Source organism: Geotrypetes seraphini, chromosome 8, assembly GCF_902459505.1.
Source record: "Geotrypetes seraphini chromosome 8, aGeoSer1.1, whole genome shotgun sequence".
Lineage (NCBI taxonomy): Eukaryota > Metazoa > Chordata > Amphibia > Gymnophiona > Dermophiidae > Geotrypetes > Geotrypetes seraphini.
In genome coordinates this window covers 112,788,203-112,806,970 of record NC_047091.1, presented here as the reverse complement: position 1 = coordinate 112,806,970, position 18,768 = coordinate 112,788,203, and positions in this window count along the sequence as shown.

Sequence of the window (18,768 nt, the reverse complement as noted above, 5' to 3'; positions counted from 1 at the left end):
GGAGGGAAAGAATGACTGCAATAAAAAGATTAAGCCACTCTTGCTAAATCAGTGTAACTTGAACAAAAGATGTGCAAGAACTAAAAATGTAACATTATTTTCAGTGAAATAGGATGGCTGTTCATGTAAGATGCAAATATTCAGAAGTGTTAAGTATATCTAAGATTTGTCTGTAGAAACAAACTGGTGCAAGTCTGTTTTTCTAAGAGTTTTTGTCTTCAGCATAAAGTTTCCAAACTCCAATGTGAATAAGAAATATCTCTTTAAATGGATTGTATGTTTTCCCTGTAGCAGTATTAATGCAAAGTGAAGAGTGGTTTTTGTTTCTTCCCCACCCCCAATTCAACTGCAAGGCAGAATTTCTTTGTAAGCAGCCTTCTGTTACTTCAATCACATCATCTCTCTATATTGCCTAAAAGCAGGTCTTCTACTTTTTGTTCTTGACCAAAGCAGGTGGTCACACATGTTTGAATCTGTTTTTTGGAGCCGAAACCATAGGAAAAAAAGGTTATAGTCATGGGTTTTAAAGTATTTAGCCATGTTGCTCTAATATGAACAGCACCCTTGAATAGGGTGTGTTTTTGGTTTGGGTTTTTTTTTTAGTTTTTTTTTAAAGTTGTGCACTTAAATGATCCAGGTAATTAGAGGGGGAGGCAATTTCATCTTCTATTAATTGGCACACATTTATGGCCTTATTTTAGGGGAAAGGAGCCAACGTTTATTGTAGATGCTAATCTCTATAGAAGTTACTTATTCCTGGATACAGACAAGGAATTTATTCAACACACCAGTGCAGTAGTAGCCCATTTTTTTTTGGGGGGGGAGGGGCAGGGAATAGCTTTACTTGATATTTGGTCTTTCAAAAAGTGACTTTTGTTGAGGGAAGACAGTGACTGAAGAAATCATCAAATGCCATTCATAAATCCCAATGTGTGTCTCTTTTTACAAGCTGGTCTTTTTGAAGTTTGGGCTGGAAGCCCTTACTAACTTTGGGAGATGAAAAGCTATGGGAAAGACACATTCTATCAATGTAGCAATATTGCATTCAGTAGCAGTACGTCATTACTTTCTCTACCACACATCCTTTTAACAGGCACAGGTTGAGCTCTACAAAAGTGTTACCAGTGATTGTGTGCTGTGTGATACCTATTGGGTATTCCTCTGATACTAGGGCAAGAAAACAAATCACACCCACCTGCATATTTCATTATCAGATTGGCTCAAAATAGAACTGTAAGTTGCCTGTTCTTAGCACCAGATACTGTGCCTGACTACTCTTAATACATATATTTTTATAGTTAACATAGAAACATGACGACAGCTAAAGGCTGTATGGCTATCTAGTGTGCTCATATCACATTAACTGGCAATGTGACATTTAAACAGTGGTTACTCGGAACAAAACTGAGTCCAAACTACTAAATAAAATATAGTAAGAAGCTGCTGATCTGCACTCCCTAAAATTCCGTATTAGTTTGAAACTAATGCTTAGGATTTCAAGGTTAGAGCAGCTGCAGGCTGTGATATAAAAGCGAGTAAGCCTCCTTTATCTGTAATGAGACTTTAGGAAACATCTTTTTAAAGAAACCTGTCTCAACGTCCAAGTCATATTTGCTTCTTTACAGCATATCAAGATAACTAATTTGAATTGGCACAGTGGAAGGGAGAGTTTGCTTCTTTACTACATACATTTTTATAGTTGCATCCTTTTGGTAGAACCACTTATACAGTATGCTGTTTAAGTGGTTTGAAGGATTTGTATACAGAAAGTGTTTGTTACTAATTGTTTTTATGGTAAGCTGCTATAACAGGTCATATGTGATCTTAAGTTAAATAAATCTTACATTGAAATAAAAAGCTCAAAGCAAAAGACTTATTTGTACTAGATCAGATGAGGTTTTTGATCCCTCAGCCATCCGCAAGCTAATGCTAGCCAACAAATTTTTCAAATAAGCCATTTCGCCGGAGACAGGCAGGGGTTATGCAGTCCCACTTGATGGTGAAGTCTCTGACTGAGCCAATCAGGTCGGATTCTCCCTTAGCTTTAGTAAGCTTTTGAGCTTACTGAGCATGTGCAAGATTGCCCTACTCTACGAGCCCCTCCCCTCCTCCTGTCAGTTTTTTTTCTGACCTGTTCCGGTTCAGTCGCGACTCTCCCCTTCTCAGAGAAAACCAAAAAAGACTAAACATATCAATGTAGTTTTAGTGGGGAAAACCTTTGCTTTCTTGCCCGAAAGAAAAAAAAATGATTTTCAGTGTAATTTCTTGTCATAGGTTTCAAAGGTTCTGTTAAAATTTGATTTAATCGCTTATCTAATTTCTAAGCGAGTTTACAATATATATAAAAGAGCATGAACATTACCATTAATAATTTTTAAAAACAGTAAGTCTCCCACAGCCAGAGCTGACCCACAAAGGGGATCCTCTGCAGCACCAAAAAGCCTCGCAAATGGTTAGTGAAAAATGAATTTAAAATGAAAAGAAACACGAGCAAAAAAGACAAGCTCCTAAGGTTTTATAGGAAGACAACTGAGGAATTGAAAGACAAGCCTACAGGTTAGGGTGGAGGAGCAAAAAGAAGAATGCAAATGAAGCTCCCTCCAAGAGTTCAGGAACAGAGTGTCTGTTTTACTAGAACTACAAATATAGCTATAGTAGACTCAGTTAACTGGCAACCATGGGGATTGATTGATGCCAGGTAAATGTAGTTTCTGGTTGCTTGAGAGTTACTATTAAAAATAGGCCTAATACTACACCCCATACTATGCCATACCTTGAACTGTTTCAGACAAACTACCAGACATGGTAGGCAAAGCGTGAGCTTACTTAAGTGTGGTGTACCAAGTTTACACTTAAATTTCCACCAGAAATTGATTTTATTTTTATTTAAAGTAGTACTGTATTTCTTAGATTTTTTTTTCTGGTTGCTTGAGGGTTTTGGTTAATTAAATTCCGGTTAACAGAGAGTCTACTATATAAAGAAGAGTAAGAGCAGTAAGTCTGAACATCCAAGATCAAACCCAGTATACCTTGACCTATAAGTGAAGTTTACTCCCTTTAGTTTTAAGTGCAAAACTAAGCCATTTGGAAACATCCTGAGGGGAGCTATATAGCAGAGATCCTCAAATACAGTCCTCAAGGTCCACAACCCAGCCTGACTTTTCTAATCTAATCTATTTGTGAGTCGCACATACCTATACAGGCTTAAGGAGACAGATCAAAGAGAAGGGAAAGTAGAGGGGTAAGGAGAAGCTAGAGGAGTGAACATTGAAGTAGGGGGAGCTATACAGAAACTTAAGACAGTTAATTGGTGAGTCTTCAGGTTTTTTCTGAAGGTGGTGTAGTTTGTCTCTTTCCTGATAGCTTCAGGTAGGTCATTCAAGGTTTTTACACCCAGATAAGTTAACATAGAGTGGAAAATTTGCTTGTACTGAAGGTATTTTGTGAATGGCAGGTTTAGTTGGATTCTGTTAAGGATTCTTTTTGATGTCAACCAAACAGTAGAGAATAATTGGATGAGAGGGGCTGCTGTGTTTCTGTATAGAATCTGGTGTAGGATACATGACGATTTGAAAATTATTCGGGATGATATTGGGAGCCAATGTAGTTGCCTGAGGAAGGTTGTGATTGAATCAAATTTCTTTAATTTGTAGATTAGTCCAACGGCTGTGTTCTGGATTAGTTGCAGTTTGTGGATTAGAGTAGTGTTGATTCCAAAGTAGGTGGAGTTGCAATAGTCTAGTTGAGGCAGGACCATCATCTGGACAATCAGAGCAAAGTGGTGTGGGTGGAGGTATGATCTTGTGAGTCGCAGTTGACGCATAGTGTAGATGGTCTTTATCTGAATGCTAGATATTTGTGGTTCCATTGTGAGAGTGTCGTCTAAGATGCAGCCTCGTACCCTGGTGGATTTTCATTATGAGAGTGATGCCTGATGAGAGAGTGAGGTTAGATAAAGACATTCTGTTGTGTGGTGCGGAAACCAATGGCTTTGGTCTTAGTGGCATTCAGTTTCAACTTGTTTGTTGCCCAGGTTTGAATTTTATCTATATTATTTGAGATTTTTAGGATGGTTATTGGTTATGGGGATGAGGAGGAGGATGTAGTCGGCATAAGATAGAACAGTTTTGTCTTCCATTTTGATGTGTCTTAGCGAGCTCATTAATAAATTGAATAGGATTGGGGATAATGGGGAGCCTTGTGGGATGCCGCAGAATGCCTTCCAAGGGTTGGAGTATGATTCTTGCCTTTTGACCAAGTATTTGCGATTTTGTAGGAAATCGGTGAACCAATTCAGTACAGTCCCTGTTGTTCCGATTTCCGAAAGTTTGGTTAGGAGTAATATGTTAGAATATATGAGATCTATTTGCATGGAACATCCTGAAAACCAGGCTGGATTGTAGACTTTGAGGAGAGGACTCCTGACTTATGTATGCTGCCTTAAGACAAATTTTGAGACTTCTTATAGATATTTTACATAACAAAAACTTAAAAATCTAATTTGCTGAACACCATACTCTTTTTGGATTTCTGAAATGCTTTTCTCATGATCAACAGCACCTCTCTCTTTCTGGATAGATAATAGCTCTTCTTTTCCAAACTCATCTGTGCTTTTCCATATATGGAGCTGAAAGATGCTTAGATAACTAATAAACATATCTTGTGGTCTACAACAGTGTTTCTTAACTTGGTCCTGGAATACCCCCTTACCAATCAGGTTTTCAGGATATTCACACAGTGCGCCACAGCCTCAAGAAAAGCAAACAAAATGTTGGGTATCATTAAGAAGGGTATTACGACCAGGACGAAGGAGGTCATCCTGCCACTGTATCGTGCAATGGTGCGCCCACATCTGGAATACTGTGTCCAGTCCTGGTCGCCGTACCTCAAGAAGGACATGGAGGTACTTGAGGGAGTCCAGAGAAGAGCAACTAAACTGATAAAGGGTATGGAAAACCTCTCATATACTGACAGACTGAAAAAGCTGGGGCTGTTCTCCCTGGAAAAGCAGAGACTTAGAGGAGACATTATAGAAACCTTCAAGATCCTGAAGGGTATAGAAAGGGTAGACGGACAGATTTTTCAGATTATGGGGAACCACAAGTACAAGGGGGCACTCGGAGAAATTAAAAGGGGACAGGTTTAGAACAAATGCCAGAAAGTTCTTTTTCACCCAGAGGGTGGTGGACACATGGAATGCGCTGCCGGAGGCTGTGATAGGCCGGAGCACGTTACAAGGCTTCAAAGAAGGTTTGGATAGGTTCCTAGAGGATAAAGGAATTGAGGGGTACAGATAGGAGTAGAGGTAGTTTTAGGGATAGTCTGGGACCACTGCTCAGGCAATGGGCCTGATGGTCCCCCATGGGCGAGATGGACCTCTGGTCTGCCTCAGTGGAGGCAACTTCTTATGTTCTTATATGCATGAAAGAAATTTGCATATAACAGGTTAGTATAGGCAAATCAAGTTTATGCATATTCAATGTGGATATCCTAAAAACCTGACAGACAAGAAGATGCTCCAGCTCTGAGTTGAGAAACTCTAGTCTACAACATAGCAAAGAGAAAAAAAAACATATACTGTAGTTAGAACACAAGATGTTGATTGCTACATATAAAGGCTGTCTTTATACTGGAATAATATGTTTTGGCAAATACAGATACAGGATCTGAACCATGAGCTAAGAAGGATCCCTTCTTGGCCTTCTGACTGACACACTGAAATCCTTATCAGGTAAAAATTAATTTGCCATTGGGAATTTCACATTGTGCAATCTATGTCTAACTGGTATCCTTCAGTGTCACCTCTCTCCCTTGCAATCTGTGCAAAACTCTGCTACACGACTTATCTTCTACCAACCTTGCTATGCTCATGTCACCCCTCTCCTTAAGTCACTTCACTTGCTCCCTATGTGCCATCGCATACAGTTCAAGATCTTATTGCTGACTTACGTGTGTTCATTCTGCTGCCCCTCAATATCTCTCCTCACTTCTCTCTCCTTATACATCTTCCAGAGAATTCTGTTCCTCAGATAAGTCACTCTTAACGTTACCCTTCTCCTCCATTGCCAATTCCAGATTTCATTCCTTTCATCTAGCTGCCCCCCATGCCTGGAATAAATTACCCGAGTTTGTCCTTCCATTGTTTTAAAGCAGACTGAAAGCCCACCTTTTTGATATTGCCTTCAATCCTTAACCCTACTCCTCTCCCCTCCAACCCAGCTAGCTGATTAACCGTTCCCCTTAACTGTATCCATGACATCCTGTTTGTCTGTCATGCCTGTTTAGATTGTAAGCTCTTTCGAGCAGGGACTGTTTTCTTCTTTGTGACTGTGCAGTGCTGTGTGTGTCTGGTAGCGCTATAGAAATAATAGTAGTGGTAGATTAAATGTGTTACAAAGAAAGAGTGTTTCCATGGTGTGCTTCGTCACAACTTCATTTATTAATCTAAATACAACAGCTTAGACTTGGATTTTGAGCTAGGAACTAATATTGAAGAACTGGTGCTGTGGTGAGGAAAGCTGAACTGGTGAGTCTTACCTGCTGAGAAATTGTGTTCCAACTTGGGAAAAGGTAGTATTGGGGTTAAATATATCTTTTCAGAATATTTTTACATTACTCTGCTTATCTAGCAACGGTTTTTATTATAGTTCAGTAGTTAGTCACTGTTTAAGTTTCAAGTTTATTAGGATTTTATATACCGCCTATCAAGGTTATCTAAGCGGTTTTTACAATCAGGTACTCAAGCATTTTCCCTATCTGTCCCGGTGGGCTCACAATCTATCTAATGTACCTGGGGCTATGGAGGACTGAGTGATTTGCCCAGGGTCACAAGGAGCAGCGCGGGGTTTGAACCCACAACCCCAGGGTGCTGAGGCTGTAGATCCAACCACTGCGCCACACGCTCCTCTAGAGTAAGTCACAGTTTTAGCATTTGATTCCTACACACCAGGCTTAAGCTTTGTTTTATAGACTTTTAACTCAATTAAGAATATAGAAGATTTAATTGGGACACCTTCATCAGCTAGTAATTAGCTCATAGCAATACAATGCTCCTAAGGCCTTAGACTAGAGGAAAGCCTAAAATAACATAACATATTTCTAAAGCTTAAGGGACTTTAGTTTACATACTCTTACTCCCTTAGTAACGTTAACAGCCCACCACTACAAAGATGAAGGCAGTAGCCACACAAATGGGTGATAGAACCAACCCAGCTAATACAAAGAAAAAAAAAAAAATCTATAACTTGGCAGTTTACTTCTTTCTGTGGTTGCAAGAGAACCCATAATGCCCAATATTCTCTCTTTTGATATAATCATTCAATGTAAACTTCTTGCTGAGTTTAATTTGGCAGATGATATTTTTAAAATGTCTAAGCCAGGATTCAAGCACTGTAATCATAAAATGTCAATTACAGACCCCAAAGTAAATACTTGAGGTGCTAAGTCAGCAGCACAATGTTCACCGCTATACAGATTGTGCCATGAAAAAATGCTTCCAAGATCCTTAAAAATTTGTGAATTGAAGGTTTGGGGTTACCTGTAGTTTTCTCAGCCTTCTGCTAATGAGCAGCTGTCATCAACATCCTCCTCCTCCTCCTGGTCTTCAAAGCTGACAACAAAATCTCTGACTTCACAGGTTTCTACCTCTACGGGTAGTTTCAGGAGTTAAGTCTCAGAAATGCCTCCCTCACACTCCACTGAAAAGGGAGGGAGACAGAGAATAACCTGTGGGAGATGGGGATTGTAAAAAAAGAGAGAGAGAAAATCACCTGTGCACATAACCAGGGTACTATAGGAGGCCAGGGGTTGCACAAATGGTACCTATTCTATACCTTGTTATGTGCATAGGAGGCAGACCAGAACACTATTGGGTAAAGGAGAGTAAAAAGTATCCTGGATACAGAGGGAGGTGCCTACGGCCTGATTGACTCAGATGCCTAAGGCCTCACCCCTTGGGAGGAGCCTTAGGTGTCTGAACCAATCAGGGCCTTTTGTCCCTCCCTGTGCATCACATGAGAGGTATGGCCAGTAGGAAAAAGGAGATACTGATGCCCCTATATAAGACTTTAGTGAGGCCTCATTTAGAATATTGTGTACAATTCTGGAGGCCTCACCTTCAAAAAGATATGAAAAAGATGGAGTCTGTCCAGAGGAAGGCTAATAAATGGTGTTTGGGCTTCATCATAAGGTATATGGGGACAGACTTAAAGATCCCAATCTGTATACTTTGAAGGAAAGGGCGAGAGAGGGGGAGAAATGATAGACGTTTAAATACCTATGTAATGTAAATGCACATGAGTCGAGTCTCTTTCATTTGAAAGGAAACACTGCAATGAGAAGGCATAAGATGAAGTTAAGAGGTGATCGGCTCCGGAGTAATCTAAGGAGGAAATACTTTTTTACATAAAGGATGGTAGATGCATGGAACAGTCTCCCAGACAGAGACTGTGTCTGAATTCAAAAGGGCCTGAGATAGACACGTGGGATCTCTCAGAGAGAGAAAGAGATAATGGTTACTGCGGATGGGCAGACTAGATGGGCCATTTGGCCTTTGCCTGCCATCATGTTTCTATTTTTCTGTTTAGACAGGCAAGCCCAAAGCAGGAGCCAGAGAGCAGGCTTCCTGCTTCCAACATTTTTAAAAGGTATGGGGAAGGTTCGGGATAGGGGGGCATCTGGTGGCAGGAGGGAGTAGGCATTCCTCCTACCATTTTTTTGAGGGTTGGGGGGAGTACTGGTGGGGGAGGGTGACTGGTGCGGGGGAGCTTTTTTCTTTTTTTTTATTATGGGACAGAGTGTGTTTAACACACACATAACATCTGTGCCATTAAAAAAAATAAAGCCCTAACAGCAGTGACAGGAGGCTTTGTCTCCTGTCACTGCTATTAGGGCTCTGCGCATGTGGCAATCGCTCACTGAGCGATTGATCAGTTGTATTTGCATGCAAACTTGATAGCGCATCGATCGCTGCTGGAGAATCGGTCAACAGTAATTGAGCCAGTATCTTTAGTGCATCTAGCCATTAGAGGGAGGAACTGGGGATTAAATTGGGGGTTAAAACAGTCCTAGCCCTTGAATGATCAAAATACATAAAGGGCAAGTAAAATGCAAGGTTAATTGGAACTTATATGTAGAAGTGCTTTAGGTTGCTATTGTATAAGGCAGGGGTAGGGCACTCCGTTCCTCGAGAGCTGTGTTCCAGTCGGGTTTTCAGGATTTCCCCAATTAATATGCATTGAAAGTAGTGCATGCAAATAGATCTCATGTATATTCATTGGGGAAATCCTGAAACCCGACTGAAATACAGCTCTCAAGGACCGGAGTTCCCCACCCCTGGTATAAGGGTACATGTAGATGCTATAGCATGTAAATGCAAGGAGACATAGACATGGGCAAGGTGTAGGCAGGAAATAGGTGTGTCTCCCACACATGCACTCAAGTTATAGAATGTTATCAGTACACGGGAGAGAACACATAGGTGGAGCGTGGAAGTGAATATATGGGCAGGACAGGGGCATGTCTCCCACATAGGCACTCAACATAGAATGCTGTTCATCTATGTTATAAATAGACTAAGATTGTCTAGGCCAGGGGTGCCCACACTTTTTGGGCTTGCGAGCTACTTTTAAAATGACCAAGTCAAAATGATCTACCAACAATAAAATTTAAAAAAAAAAACACAACGCACACTGTACGCATACAATTGTTAATTATCATTCCTATTCTGGGGTTTTTTCAAAGAGGTCAAAGGAGATGACTCTATGCACTGTCACCTCAGTAACAACCATACAAAAATAGACAAATACCCACCCCCTCCCTTTTTACTAAACCACGATAGCAGTTTTTAGCGCAGGGAGCTGCGCTGAATGCCCAGCGCTGCTCTCGACGCTCATAGGCTCCCTGCGCTAAAAACCTCTATTGCGGTTTAGTAAAAGGGGACCATATTGTAAAATATAGAGAGCAGATATAAATTCAGACACATTTTGATCACTAAATTTAAAATAAAATCATTTTTTCTACCTTGTCTGGTGATTTCATGAGTCTCTGGTTGCACTTTCTTCTTCTGACTGTGCATCCAATCTTTCTTCCCTTCTTTTAGCCTGTATGCTTCCTCTCTTCCTGACCTCATTCCCCCCCCCAATGTTTTCTTCTTCTCTCCTTGCCCTCTCTTTCTTTCTCTCTTCATGCCCCCATTCTTTTTTTCTGTTTCTCTTCTTTCCTTCTGTCTCCCTGCCTGCCCTCTTTCTCCCTCCCTGCCCACCCACAAGCCACTGCTTCTGCCGCTGCCATCGGATAACAGGCCCCCAAAGCCGCCCGCCGCCGGCCAAGCTCTCCTTGCTTCGGGCCCACCAGCATTTCTCTCCCCGACGTCAATTTTGCCGTCGGAGAGGAAGTTCCGCTGGCCAGAACTTCCTCTCCGACGGCACAATTGAGGTCGGGAAGAGGAAGGCTGATCGGCCCAAGATCGACATTTTGGGAAAAATGCTGCCGGGTCCTGCCTTTGAGGAAACAGAAAGTAGGCAGGACCTGGCAGCAAGAAGAGCAAATCGCAAGCTTCACTGACCTGTCTCCCGCTTTAGCCCGCGAACAGGGCTCTAACATGTGCGTGCCGGCTTCCCTTCTTACCCCCTCCCCCTCCCCGGACATAACTTCCGGTTTCAGAGGGAAGCGAAGGGAAGCCGGTACAAGCACATGTTAGCCCCCGGAGCATAAGTTCTCCAAGCCTTTTTTTTTTTTTTAAATGTTGAGCAGCGGAGGCAGCAGCAGAATTCAGGAGCGGGCCAGTCAGGAGGGGAAAAAAGAGAAGGGAAGAAGGGAACCCGTTCTGCGATCGACTGGGGTCGCTTGAGCGAGCGACCTGTCGATCGCGATCGACGCGTTGGGCACCCCTGGTCTAGGCTGTGAATTGGTTGTTTGCTGAGAGCAAGTGAAGTTTTAATTTTAGATAGGAGTGAATGGAAGTTTGTTAATTTTAAGTTTTGTGTTTCTAACTATGTGCGGTCATTTTATGTAAACCGCTAAGATCATAGGCGGTATATAAAATTTTTAATATAGAATGCTGTCAGTACAAGGGAGCGAACACATGGGCGGAGCATGGACAGGACATGGGGGTTTCTCCCACACATGCACTCAATTTATAGAACAGAGGCCCAAATTCTGAAAACTTTAACGTGGTCACTAAACTGGTTTCCGACGGTTTAGCCTGAACACATTATAGCGGCGGATTATCAAAATGGCTTATCTCTATCTTTAGTGAGCTTTCTAGCAGTCTCCGACACAGCCATGCAAATTGGCTCTTCAAAATTAAAACGAGCACTCCAGTGGATTCTTTAAAATTGCCAAGCCATTTTCTTAGAGTGGCATTGGCTTTTGGCGACAAAAATCAACGACTGGTCCAGGGGTTCCGGTACAGTGACAGCACTGTTTTAAACCCCGGCAGTGGGAGAAAAGCCCACTGTCTCCTGCTACCACACAACACCCCCCACCCCCTGCAGCCTCCTCTGCTGCCAAGTGAACCCCCCCCCCCCTTAGCAGTGGGAGAGATTCCCACTCTCTCCCACTGTCACACAACACCCCTCCCAGCAGCAGGAGAGATGCCCACTCTCTCCTGCTACCAAGCGGAAAAAAAACCTGCCCATTATCTCCTGCTGCAACACAACTTACTCCCTGCAGTGGGAGAGATGCCAACTTTCTCCCACTGCCAAGCGATCCCTCCCTCAGCAGTGGGAGAGATGCCTATTCTCTCCTGCTGCCACACAACACTCCCCCTGCAGTGGGAGAGATGCCAACTTTCTCCCACTGCCAAGCGATCCCTCCCTCAGCAGCGGGAGAGATGCCCATTCTCTCCCGCTGCCACACAACCTTGAATTAGATGGCTGTCTACAGGAATGCCTACTCCCTCCAGGCAGCTGGCCTGCCTCTTCAAAATGGGCCTTCCCCTTCCTGGTACATCCTGGGATGCACCAAGGAGGGGCCTGAGGCTCTGATTGGCCCAGGTTGTTTAAGGCCCCTCCCATAGGAGGGCTGGTCTTGATTCAAATTTTTTTTTTTTTTTTTTTTTTTTTACAGCAGGGGGTGTTTGATCAGCATTTATCAATTAAAACCTAAGGTCAGAATTCTTAACTATACTTAATATATATGGTATCTTGGGTTAGCAGTTACCTTTCAGGCTCATGTGCTTACAGTCCAACTGATAGACTCAAAGGATGTGGTACAATAATTTATATTTATTTAAATAATCTGTAATATACCATTCAATGTGGCTTATAGCAGTGTTCTTCTACCTTTTGACACCTATGGACTTGTGGAAATAAAATACCGGCAGTTGAAGACCACTGGGCTAAGTTATGGGCCAGACCCCGCCCATCTCCGCCCCAGGCCCCGCCCCCATAATAGTACTAATTATAACACCATTTTTTCCATTCATTTTTCATATATACACACACAATATAATTGTATTAACAACACATAATGGTTAACCACAAAAACTACACAAAGCACACCGTATGCTTCTCAATATTCATTCCTACCAGAATACAAATAACCCCATGCAAAAACTAAAAGTACTAATATATACAAACAAACAAACCCTAAGATGCAAGACTCTGCATGCAATACAACCCCAGAGGAAAAGAAATAAATGCATTTCTTCCTGAATAGTGCAAAATACAGACAGCAGATTTAAATCAATCACTAAATTAAAAAAATTAAATCATTCCCCCTACCGTTGTTGTCTCCCTCCTTCTATGCTGTGTGCCTTGCCTTGTGGCCTGCTCCTGCCTGGCCATTTTATGCCGCCCCACAGTGTTATCTTCGGGCCGGCTCCCTCTTCCTCAGTACTGCAGTGTACAAAGCTGTGGGCAGCGGCTCCTCACACATCCCGTGCCTCATCTGGAAGCCTTCCTTCTGACGTTGCAACATCAGAGAGAAGGCTTCTGGTTCAGGCACAGGATGCGTGTAGGAGCCTCTGCCCACGGCAGGAAATTTCTGCGGACCAGCACCGGTCTGCGGACTGGCGGTTGAAGAGCACTGGTATATAGTATACATGTAGCACTTGGGCAGTTGCTCTTGTTCAGCTTTTACAGTAGGCCTGAGTGATGTTTTCTCATGGTCCGTTAATTACAGAGATTTTAAAAAAATAAGCCACTGACAATCAGTTCCCCTCTGAATCTTGTTAGTTACAGTACAATAATGGCATTAAAATGTGAGATTAAAAATTAAATAAGAGAAAATCATCAACCTTCATTTATAATTATTTTTTTCATTTCAAGTGGCATAACCCTTCATATTTGGACCCAGTAGAAATGACAAAAGTCATTGGTGTATACTTCAAGAAGAGCCTTGTGCAATAGAGCTCCATAGCCAGGCAGAATGAGCGACATCACTCTCTTTTCTTCTACAGAACCTGGAATATAAATAAGAGAAGCTGTAGTATCAGCTAGGAACCTCTGATTAGAAAGAAAACATGTCAATGAGAACAAAAAGTCAAATTTCATCAAGTAATAACAAACTTGATTGATAATGACAGGAGTCGCCATGCAACATATCACCAATAATTGGAAAAATTACAACAATCTTAGTTATACATTCTGGTGGAATTCGTTGTGCCACATTTACAAAATAGAAAGAGTAATTGCTTTGTAAAATGGGAATTATAATAATTTTAAAAAGATCTGGGGGCCATTGGCAAATTATTGTAATGATTAGACATCATTTTCCACTGATAGTAATTTTATGTATAGGGGGAGGGGGATGGTATAATGTCCTATTTATAAGTTTCATCAATAATTAAAAATACAATATTTATGATATTTTTGATTGAAATATTTGAGGGAAGGTGGGTGGGGAGGGAATAAATTTATGTACTTACGATGACAGTAGAAAGAAATTCAAGTGATGTGTAAAAGTTATAAACAATGTAATATTGTGTACTTGTTATAAGTTGAAAAATGAATAAAGAATTTGAAAAAAACAACAACATGTTTGTTTGTTGCCTGGTTTGGTTGCCTGGTATTCCAAGCCAGAGCCCCTTCCCTTTGCACTGTGATGTCATCAGGAATGTTACTGCCTCTGTGATGTCACGGTTCTGTGGGAAGTTTTTTGCCCTTTCAACTGTCACAAACTCTGTTCGATTTTGGCAGTGCCTAGAGAAGCAGCTTCTGTGAGCTTCTCAAAGCGATATTCCAGAGAGAAGTCTGTAGATTTTTTTACAGGCCTCCCAGGAGCTCTTGGATTTGTTGTTTGTTTTTTTTAAGAGAGGAAAATGTATTTGGAAGACATTTAACATCCCTTGTTTCTGAGAGTTTTCCTCTCTTATTTTCCAGCCTTTAGCAGATTTTATTTTTACTGAGAAGACGCACAATAAAACACCTTTTGTCAGGCTTGAGGTGGAAGAATCCAGCTTGGCAAAATGGATGAAAGAATTGTAATGGCCATGTTGGTAAGATCTTGCATATGGATTTCTTGCTAACCTTTTCCTGTTAGTCTTGTTAATATTGTAAAACTATTATTTCTTGTTGATCACCTACAAAGTTGAAATCTATGAGTGTTTTATTATGTCAGTTTCTTACTGGGTGGGTGGAAGGGACTTCAGTAAGACTGGAAACGAAGATTGGCATCTACTACTAAACTAAACTAAACTAAACTAAGCCTTAAGTTTATATACCGCATCATCTCCACGGAAGTGGAGCTCGACATGGTTTACAAAGCTTAAAAATACAAGAAGAGAGGGGAGAGAGAGTTTACAAGAGCATGTGAGAAGAGGGGAAGTAAACAGGGGAAGAGATGTTATATATTAGAGAAAAGCCAGGTTTTCAGTTGTTTTCGGAACAGTTGGAGGGAGCCCAGGTTCTGCAGCGGGATAGTGAGATCATTCCAAAGGCACGTGATTTTGGAGAGGAGGGATCTACCAACCCCCAGGGCAGTCCGAAGAAATTGATGGAGAAATGACGGACGAGATTAAACGCAACTGCAAGGGAGGCGACGCAGTTATCATGGGTGACTTCAATTATCCGGAGATAGACTGGAACTTAGGGACCTCCGGCTGTGCTAGGGAGACTAAGTTCCTGGATGCTGTAGGCGATTGCTTCCTGGAACAACTTGTCAAGAAAAATACAAGAGGAAATGCAATTCTGGACTTAATTCTAAATGGACTGCGAGGACCGACACAAGGTGTAGAAGTAGAAGGGATGCTGGGAAACAGCAATCACAACATGATCCGCTTCAACCTGGACGCAGGACAAAACATCAGTCCAAAACGACGGCCACGGCACTGAACTTCTGAAAAGGGAATTACGAAGGAATGAGACTCATGGTGGGGAAGATGATTAAGAAGAGGATAAGCACTGTAAAAATGCTAGAGCAAGCTTGATCCCTTTTTAAGGACACAGTCACTGAGGTGCAAAATCTATATATACAGCATATCAACAAGGGATCCAAGAGGAAAAAGAACAAGGAACCGGAGTGGCTCACTGTAGAAGTGAAGGAAGCAATCGGAGACAAGAAAACTTTGTTTAAGGAATGGAAAAGGTCATGAATGGGCGAAAATTGGAATAAGCACAAATAACATCAACGCAGGTGCCATAAGGCGGTAAAAGGGGCCAAAAGAGACTACGAGGAATAAATAGCCAAGGAAGCGAAAAACTTCAAGCTGTTCCTTGAATATATTAAAGGGAAATGACCCGCGAAGGAAGTGGTGGGACCGTTGGATGACCATGGAATAAAGGGAGTGCTAAAGGAGGACAAAGCAATCGCTGACAAACTGAACACATTTTTTGCATCTGTATTTACCAAAGAGGATATGTATGCAAAGCATACCGGAACCCATCAGGCTATATGCTGGAAACGAAGATGGGAAACTGAGAGGGTTGACGGTTAGTCTAGAAGAGGTAAGCAGGCAGATCAATAGGCTTAAGAGCGATAAAATCCCCGGGACCAGATGGTATCCATCCTAGGGTCATCAAGGAACTGAAAGGGACTATAGCTGAACTGCTTTAACTAATAGCCAATCTGTCAATCAAATCTGGAAAGATTCTGGAAGACTAGAAGGTGGCGAATGTTACGCCAATCTTCAAAAAAGGTTTGAGGGGAGAGCTGGGAAACTACAGACCGGTGAGCCTGACCTCGGTACCGGGAAAGATGGTAGAGGCACTGATAAAGTGAGATTGCAGGAAGTAGAAGGAAGGGGCAGGCAGTAGTCTTCTCCCCATTCTGTGCACCATCTCTGGGGCTTCAAGCATTGGATGGGGCTTGATCATGTCATTGTTCTTCTAGCTTCTGTTCTGCAATCCAACGACACCGAGAAAGAACCATCCACTGATGAGGAGGAGCTACCCACCGCAGAGGAGGACTGGAAATCTGATTCACAGGATCCTGTTGCAGAGGTTAGTGCTAATCATGTGATAACTCTGGGAGCTCAATAGAAAGACAGCAAGATGGCCCCGCCCTCAGACCTGCCCAGTTCCACCCAAGTTATGCCCCGTTCAGCCCTAGCCTCGCCCCCACTCAACCTGTTTTCATCCCTGGGACCGCGGTGGAAGCTTTTCTAAACCCAAAGTGCTGGGTTTTGAAAAGCTGTCCAGATGTCCAGGTAAGTCCGGATAACTGGTAACCATACCCATGACTAATTAGAGTCCAGACTTAAATTCCAGAAAGCTTTACAAAATTAGCCTACTTTCCTCAGTTCTTTCATTTATGAAAGTACAAAAGCCCTTGTTCCAGTCCTGGTTTGTCCTGCTCAGTGCTTTCAGATATAGAGAAAAAGATATTTACAGTTAGGATAAGGTAACCAAGCTCTCAGAGATGAGGAGGAACTGATCCTGTAGCTCAGTGGTCTAGTACCTGGTTGGAGGCCAGGAGGTTGTGGGATTTTGCTCTTTGATCAGACTGGGTGTATAAGAACTGCTTGTCTGATCCCCACATACTCTGACCCTTAGGTTTTTCTTCTCTCCACTGCAGGATGTGGACTCTGTCCAAGTACATTGCTTCCCATTTTGTAACCTACTGGAAACAGTGTGGAGGGTTCTCCGAAAGAGGAAAAGCCACACCTCTGCAGGAGGGACCGGCTGGAGAGCACTGAGAAGCAGGATCATCCAGAGGATCAAGAAGTGAAGGATCCTTGGCCAGAAGGTACATGTCGCCTTCCTGGCTCCAGCAGTAAATGAAACAACAAGGTGCTGTTAAATAGATATCTTACTTATTAAATTTGATCCAAATTTTCAGCAGTGTGCTCTGCATGCTCCCCACTGCTGAAAATCTACTGATCAAGCCAAACAGATAAGATATCCATTTAATTTATACCCACTATTTGGATAAGTTATCCATCTAGCAGCTGAACATCACTGCTCAGATGGATAATGTTTTGCATGGCTCCAGAATGCCCCTAGAATTGCCTCCACTGAAATGCACAGTTTTTTTGCCAGTTAACAACTTAAATGGCTAAAAATTATACAATCCCTGACCTAGCACTTTTAATCCATAGTCCTTATGAAGTCACACCTGCTGCTGACCGCATAAATGCTTTTAAATACTGACATACTGCGTACCGACAGCTAGTGGTAGTGTTCTGGAATTGCATGGATTCTCATTGCAGGTGGTAAGACTACAGCACTAGAGAATGACACGGGGACAAATTTTTCCCCATCCCTGCAGGCACTCAATTTCCCCGTCCCATTCCCATGAGTTTTATCACTATTGCTGTCCTTGTCCCATTCCTGAAAGCAGGGCCGGATTTAGATGAAAAGAGGCCCTAGGCTATTCCACTTATGAGGCCCTTTCACCTCCCATTTTTAAGTTTGTAAATTACATGAGAGATAATAAAATACATCATTACTGTGATATATATCAATATGTTAAATGAAACATGTTGTTATTGGTACTAACCTTTATAAAAAATGTGACACGGATCTTGAGGCCCTAGGCTGAAGCCTAGTTAGCCTATAGGAAAATCTGGCCCTGCCTGAAAGGTCTGTCTTAACTGCACAAGCCTCGAATACTTATGATTTTAAAGTGTTTGAGACTTGTGCAGATGAGCACAGAGTTTGCAAATAAGGGGCAGGGACAGGAAAAGAACTTGACGGGAACATTAGTTCCAGCAGGGATGGGGAAAAATTTGTCCCCGTGTCATTCTCTATTCAGCACTGAACTTTGTGACTATTCCCAGTTTTCCATGAAATGCTGGACTGCTGTCAATATTTAAAAAGCTGGCAGTGTGTAAACCAGTGCACTAATCTATATACCAAGGTCCCTGAAGAGGGTTTAAACAGCTCAAGAAGAGACTCAATAGTTAATTTTACTCACATTAGCAAACTGATGTGGTTTTTGGCTTTTTTTTCCACCAGACTCTCCTCACATGCTACTCTACTAAGATGGGGAAAGATGATATTCAGTGGATTCATATGTTTTGCTAGAACTTGTCTGGCATTTCTTCTCCCCTCTACCTCTCTAGTACTACTCCTTTCAAATTTTCTCCTTGTCTTCCCTTTTGTCTGTTCTTGCTTTCCTATCTCTAAATCTTCTGTAATCCTCCACCTTCCACTCTTTTACTTGCTGTGAGGATGTGATGGCTGGTAGTGTAGAATCTGAAAAGGACCAGAGAAAGCCCCCTGGAGGGGAGTAGAAGCTGGGGGACTGAGGGAGATCAGGGAAGGATGGGGAACAAGTTAGAGGAAGCAGTAGGAAGTGAGGAGATCAGGGAAGGCTAGGGAGTAAGTTAGAGGAAGCAATGGGAGGTGAGTAACAAGGTACCTTTAAAAGATATCATAATAAAAG